Raw genomic sequence first — 7575 nt, 5'->3', positions numbered from 1 at the left:
ATAATTAGACGAGGAATAGAGAATAAAACTGCTGATATCATACTGCCCTTGTACAAATCTATGGTGAGACCACACTTGGAATACTGTGTACAGTTCTGGTCACCACACCTAAAAAAGGATATTACAGAGTTTGAGAAGGTGCAGAAAAGAGCAACCAAAATGATTAGGGGACTAGAGCAACTGTCCTATGGGGAGCAGTTAAGACGCTTAGGGCTGTTTAGCTTGGAAAGAAGGCGGCTGAGGGGAGACATGATAGAGGTCTATAAAATTATGCATGGTTTGGAGAGAGTGGACAGGGAGAGGTTTTTCTCCCTCTCCCATAATACTAGAACACGGGGTCATCTGCTAAAGCTGGAGGGTGAGAGATTCAAAACAGATAAAAGGAAGTATTTTTTCACACAACGCATAGTTAAATTGTGGAACTCCCTGCCCCAGGATGTGGTGATGGCTGCCAGCTTGGAGGGCTTTAAGAGGGGAGTGGACATATTCATGGAGGAAAGGGGTATTCATGGCTATTAGTTAGAATGGATACTAGTCATGGTGCATACCTATTCTCTCTAGTATCAGAGGAGCATGCCTATTATTTTGGGTGTGGTGGAACACAGACAGGATGATGCTGCTGCATTCGTCTTGTTTGTGGCTTCCTAGAGGCACCTAGTTGGCCCCTTTGTGAACAGACTGCTGGACTTGATGGGCCTTGGTCTGATCCAGCAGGGCCTTTCTTATGTTCTTATGTTCTTAAGGCCATACTACATGCTGACTGTACACGTGACTGCTGCTGAAAAGGGCAGCCTCGGGTCTGCCTTTCCCCTCCATAATGTTTAGGTAGAATTTACCATATCCTGGTGTCAGGTCTCCTGGATCTCCCTCCCCCTGCTCCATGTCATAGGCAGGGCAGGTGGGGAAACAGAACATTACAGATGGGAGCTAGGTCAAGTTCTACCAGACATCGTAGAGGGGAGAGAAAGACACTGGACACCTGGCTGCTGTTTTTGCCTGAAGCCCTGAGTTTAGCATAACATTTAGTATGACCCTTAACTCTACAGGATTCCAAACTGTCCCGCTGTTTTCACAGTGTTCAATGTTTGTTTAGTGGTAAATTTGGAGCCCGTGTGGTGTAGTGGTTAAGATGTCAGACTAGGATCTGGGAAACCCAAGTTCTAATCCCTAGTCTGCCATGGAAACTGGCTGGGTGACCTTGAGCCAGAACACCTCTCAGCCTTGACTCCGGTAAGTATTTGGATGGGAGACCTCCAAGGTATACCAGGGTTGTGACACGGAGGCAGGCAATAGCAATCCACCTCTGAGCGTCTCTTGCCTTGAAAATCCCATGGGGTTGCCATAAGTCAGCTGTTACCTGACAGCAAAAAAAAATGGAAACTGCATAATTTTAACACCGTGGTCAGTTTTGACATGTATACCCTGCTAGTTATGTCGAAGATGCTCGGGTTGCATCTAAAGTATTTTTTTTCCTATTTTTTTCAGATCTTCTCCAAAGCCAACGGTTGCCGATTTTCTGCCAACTGATCCTCAAAGTTGGAAACTTTTTGAACTATGTAAGGATTTTTGCTTTTTGCAGTTGAACTGGTATAAGCCTTCCATATCCTTCCATATGCCAAGATGTAAATATCATAAATTACCTCAGTGACTGACTTAGTTGTTGTTCATACCTCTTTCTGGTTTGGTTTTGTGTCCTTTCTTAGGGAAGTCACACGGGAGACGCTGACGGCTTTAAAATTGGCACTTTGCTCAAATTAACCGAAACCAAAGCAAACCAAACCCGGATTACTCTACTTCACCACATTTTGGAGGTATTTCTGTTGTTTCTAAATGGGAAATTCAGCACCCATCCTACGCCTAACTCATCATCTTAAATTTCAGAGTTTTTCCTATTTGTTTCCAGGTATAATACTGGATGAGATTTCAGTTCAGTTTGTTCTAACATTAAATTTCAAATATACAAATACAATTTACTCCTTAACTTTCTCCTACTTCTACCTGAGAAGTTTGATTGAAGGCTCAAAAGACAGAAACACATGAACACATGAAGCTGCCTTCTACTGAATCAGACCCTTGGTCCATCAAAGTCAGTATTGTCTACTAAGACCGGCAGCTGCTCTCCAGGGTCTCAGGCAGAGGTCCTTCTCATCACCTACTTGCCTAGTCCCTTTAACTGGAGATGCCGGGGATTGAACCTGGGACCTTCTGCATGCAAAACAGGCTCTACTACTGAGCCACAGCCCCTCCCCATTTATAGTTATAACCTGCCTTTTTTCATAGCTGTTCACTGTGAACATAAGCTGTGTTTTTGTGATTTGATTGTATGGATCTCTATCAAGCACATAACCCCATTAGCTTCCTTTAGCTCCTAAATTGGGTTAACAGTGCAATCCTAAACAGAGATACCCTCTTCTAATGTCACTGAAGTTATTTCACTTAGAAGTTTGTAACTTTGGATTTCCTCTTTCCGTGGCTTTTTCTAGGAGGGTCTCGTCAAGTTTTGTACTTTCCCCTTGCTTTCCTAGTAGGGATTCTCTTTCATTGGCCATCAGCACCACAGGCACATGCATGAGAAAGTGAGAGCAGGAACTAGGGTTGCCGACTCCTAGTTGGGAAATACCTGGAGATTTGGGGGATGGAGCCTGGGGAGGTGAGGTTTGGGGAGGGGAGGGACCTCAGCACAGCATACTGCTATAGAGTCCACCAAAGCTGCCATCTTCTCCATAGGGACTGATCACTGTAGTCTAGAAGTCAGTTGTAATTCCAGGAGATCTCCAGGCCCTACCTGGTGGTTGGCAACCCTAGCGGGAGCAAATGCATGCCAGGATAGTGCCAGTGGGCTTAGGTTGCATCTGGTAAAAACCAGAAATGACACAGGGGACTCTCTAACATTGGGCAAAAACTCTGTGGTAAAACCATAGAGTTTTTGCAAAATGATAGCGCATCCCCTGTGTCACTTCCAGTATCAGCTGTAAGTGTCACACTAGGCCCCGCCTCTCCAATTCCCCCCGGGAGGTTGGCGCTGCAGCCTGGCAACCCTGTTTTCTATCTGAAACAGCCAGATTGCCTTCTGATGGTATGAACTACCCAGAGAGCGGGCCCAAGGGGACGAAGGTCGTTTATGCCTGGGAGTTTTACCTGAGGTTCATTGCTCGCTGGACCCACACTTTCCTGTAGGGAGTCTCTGCACCAGCAGTCTCCAAGCTCAAATCAAGTCCCCGCCCCTTGATATGCTGCTCTCTAATTGGCTTACTTTGTAGAGTTTACTTTAAGAGAAAATTCCCCCTAAAAAAACCCAATTGCTGCATAAAAAAGCATTTTAAGAACAAAAGAAAAACAAAAAAAGGGAGCAATCTGAAAGGAGGGGGGAATCCAAGCCTCGGGTTTTAAAAAGTTTTGCTTCTGCTCAGAAAGAGCTCTGAGGAAGCAGGAAGCATTTGAATCCCTGCCCCATGACACGCTGCTTTCTAATTGGCTGTGAGAGAAACCTAGCTTGTGTATCCCGCGCTTTGCCTTATGCGCGGGGATTTCACCCAGGCTGAGCTCAGGGGAGAGGGAAGAATCGAGTTAACAGAGGAAGGGGAAGTCCCAGGATTTTTGAGGGCTGGCAGCAAGGTTATCTTTAATGGATGGAAAACTCATGCATAATTCCAAGGTCTGAGACAGACCAGGGACAAACGTGAGTGTAAGTAACCCATGCATAAATGACCTAGGAGGAATTTTCTCTTATCACTGATTTACTATCTAGTATGCAAACCAGAATAATCAGGCACTAACCCAATATCCCCCCCCCTTTTTTCCCAGGAAGTGGAAAAATCTCACACAGACTTGCTGCAGCTTCCCAAAGATCTTGAATGCGTTTCAAAAGCCGCTGGGTAAGAATTCATTGTGTGTGTGTGTATTGTACGACTGGGAACCTCTGCTCTGACATGTGATCTTCAAAAGGGATCGCTCACCCAAAGCTGTTGTGTGATGCATTGCCAACCTATCCCTAACAATTTAAACTTGCGGAGAGATATGCCGGACATAACCTGATGTAATATCAAAATGTCCACTAGAGGGAGCAAAACACATGCAGAACAGACACACATTATATTCTTTACTGAAGCGAATACATAAACATTTTACCTCTAAATTACCTTTAATCTAAATTATTCATCTTGTTTATAATTATATTGACTTAAAACATTAATACCATTAATACCTAATATTCAGATCTACCATCTATTTTTAAATCTCTACATCACAGGCTATGTAGTCAGCAAACATTCTAATAGTGATTAAAGTCTATATAAATATATCTGTATATATGTTATATATTTTTGTTGTTGTTAGTATATAATAATAATAAATTCTTGTCTACATATGTATTATTTTGTTACATAATCAAAACACATCTTCCAGTTCTTCTGGAATTCTTCCATCGGTCTTCTATTCACTATATTAGTCAATTTAGCCATCACCGCATGGAGCCAGCATGGTGTAGTGGTTAAGAGTGGTGGTATGGAGCAGTGGACGCTGATCTGCAGAACGGGGTTTGATTCCCCACTCCTCCACATGAGCAGCGGAGGCTAATCTGGTGAACTGGATTTTTTTCCCCCACTCCTACACATGAAGCTAGTTGGGCGACCTTGGGCTAGTCACAGCTCTCTTCGACCTCTCTCAGCCGCACCTACCTCACAGGGTGTCTGTTGGGGGGAGGTAAAGGGAAGGTGATTGTAAGCCAGTTTGAGTCTCCCTTAAGTGGTAGAGAAAGTCGGCATATAAAAACCAACTCTTTCTTCTTCTTCTTCTTCTTCTTATTATTATTATTATTATTATTTTCCCAGCCATTCCTCAATCAAAGGTGTGGCTTTAGTTTCCCACTTAGATGGTTATTATTACTCTTGCCGCTGTTAACATGTATCTTAACAATTCTGTTTTGCCTTTGCTGATAGTTGCTGGTAAAATTCCTAAAAGCATAGTTTTGGCCTCTAGAGGACAATTAATCCTCAACATTTTTTGAATTTCCTGATGCACCTTCACCCAGAATTTCTTTTATTTTGCTACAATACCACCATCAATGAAAAAATGTCCCTTCTGCATCTTTACATTTCCAGCACCATCCGTCCTTGCTCTTACTCATCTTATTAATGTCTTTTGGTGTCAAATGTACCAATTTCAGGCTCTGGCTAGCTGTAAAGCCTTCATATCTATTTTTCGTCTCAGATTTTGCATCCATTTTATCAGATATCGTTTTGTTCTGAAAGTGGCCAGGGATCCTGGAGGGCTTTTCCCCCATCTTCTGGGCATGGAGTCGGGGTCACTGGGGGTGTGTGGGGAGGTAGTTGTGAATTTCCTGCATTGTGCAGGGGGTTGGACTAGATGGCCCTAGTGTTTCCTTCCATCTCTATGATACTATGAAAATCCCTTCAGTTATCTGTGTGTCTAGTTCACTAGGCTTTCAGAGGAGCGAGCTTATCTTTATCTTGAGGGGGTGTGGCTCAGTGGTAGAGCATCTGCTTGGCATGCAGAAGGTCCCAGGTTCAATCCCTGGCATCTCCAGTTAAAGGGACTAGGCAAGTAGGTGATGTGAAAGACCTCTGCCTGAGACCGTAGAGAGCCGCTGCCAGTCTGAGTAGGCAATACTGACTTTGATGGACCAAGGGTCTGATTCAGTATAAGGCAGCTTCATTCGTTCATGTGTTCATCTTTATAATTTTACGGCTTTTTCCTTTTTACAATACAATACAATACCTTTATTGGCATCAGAACATGATATAACATGCCAAAACATCAGCGAAAATAGGTTAAAATCTTCTGTTGTTCATTTAAATTGTTACTTTTTTTGTTTTGTTTTTTGCAGAATCAACTTGGATGTGATACGGTCCGAATCCAGTTCCAATTTAAAGAAACTGCGGGAACTCGAGAGAAAGCTGTCGTCGTCAACGGACGAAGTGAAAGCGCAGTATGAAAAAGCCATCCAGGTTGGCATAAGGCAGATCAAGGCTACCTCACTCTGTACTTGAAAGCCTCCGCCATTTTGGCCGCATAGTGAGCTGTTACTTAAAATTTAAAAAATTGACCCTCGTGTCTTTCAGGATAGCGTAAGCGCTAACCAGAAATTGGAGGAGGAGTTTGAAACTATCGAAAGGACGAAGGTGGAGCTTGCCAACTACCTCTGTGAGGACCCGAACAAATTGTCTTTGGAAGATATCTTCGGCACCATGAAGACCTTCCGGGACCTCTTCATCAAAGCATTGAAGGTTTGACTGGAGAATGTTCAATAGTGGGACCCTAATGGCTGGAAGGCCCTGACCTGGATGGCCCAGGCTAGCCTGATCTCGTCAGATCTCAGAAGCTAAGTAAGGTCAGCCCTGGTTAGTATTTGGATGGGAGACCACCAAGGAATACCAGGGTTGCTGTACAGAGGAAGGCGCTGGCAAACCACCTCTGTTAGTCTCTTGCCATAAAAACCCCAAAAGGGGTCGCCATAAGTCGGCTGCGACTTGACGGCACTTTACACACACACACACACACACACACACAATGGTTCTCTGGCCTAGTGTACAGATGCAGCAGAATGAAGGGGCAAAATCCTAAACAGAAGAAATGGACTGTATTGCTTAAGGATGTGAAAGACTTCTACCTGAGACCTTGGAGAGCCGCTACCAGTTTGAGTAGACAATGCTGACCTTGATGGACCGATGGTCTGATTCCGTATAAGGCAACTTCATGTGTGTTCATGTGCGTTGCAGGTGAAAGTTGGTGGTGGTAGAATGTGCTGTCAAGTCACAGCTGACTTATGGCAACCCAGTAGGGTTTTCAAGGCAAGAGACGTTCTGAGGTGGTTTGCCATTGCCTGTCTCTGTGTGGGTGCCATCACATCTCATTCGGCCTTTAGAAGAAGAAGAGTAGGGTTTTATACCTCACTTTTCTCTACCTTAAGGAGTATCAAAGCGGCTTACAATTGCCTTCCCTCCAACCCCCACCCACCCACAGCAGGCACCCTGTGAGGTAGGTGGGGCAGGGAGAATTCTGAGAGAACTGTGACTGGCCCAAGGTCACCCAGCAGGTTTCATGTGGAGGAGTGGGGAATCAAATCCAGCTCTCTATATTTGAGTCCGCCGCTCTTAACCACTACACCACTCTGGCTGCCAGGTGAAAGGGACACTTTTTGAATGCCTCTTAATGGCAAAAGCTCCTTTAAAGTTTTTTTAAAAAAAACAATAGGCAGCATCTGAGAAAGAGTCCTGTCCGCTGCCTGCCTGCAAGGTATTGCTTATGTGAGGGAATATTTAAAAATTTGGTTCCCTAACTATAGTCTGAAGTGATGTATGGCTCATTCTACCACCTCAGAGCTTAACCACTTAATTCCCACCTCTCGTATAGATCTGTACTCATGCACATCTGATCAGGTGATAAACCTGTATCTGGGTTGTCCCACTACAGGTGACAGGTCTGACCTAATAGAATGCTTCCCCCTCCCCAAAAATAATCCCTGTAAGCTTGTGAAACTGGAATAGAACTATCTTTTTCTGTGAGTACACACGGATACATCAAGTTATCTTATGCCAAATCAGACTACTGGTCCAT

At 44.2% G+C, this 7575-nt stretch overlaps 1 non-coding gene across 1 annotated transcript; it reads left to right on the top strand.

Moving 5' to 3' along the window:
* The first annotated feature begins 5472 nt into the window (after positions 1 to 5472).
* On the top strand, positions 5473 to 5544 carry TRNAA-GGC (transfer RNA alanine (anticodon GGC)). The gene has a single exon. It is a non-coding gene; the product is annotated as a tRNA-Ala (tRNA).
* The last annotated feature ends 2031 nt before the right edge of the window (positions 5545 to 7575 follow it).

The sequence above is a fragment of the Euleptes europaea genome, chromosome 6, assembly GCF_029931775.1.
Source record: "Euleptes europaea isolate rEulEur1 chromosome 6, rEulEur1.hap1, whole genome shotgun sequence".
Classification (NCBI taxonomy): Eukaryota; Metazoa; Chordata; class Lepidosauria; order Squamata; family Sphaerodactylidae; genus Euleptes; species Euleptes europaea.
Note: the sequence above shows the minus strand (reverse complement) of the source record. Positions and strands in the feature narration are given on the sequence as shown.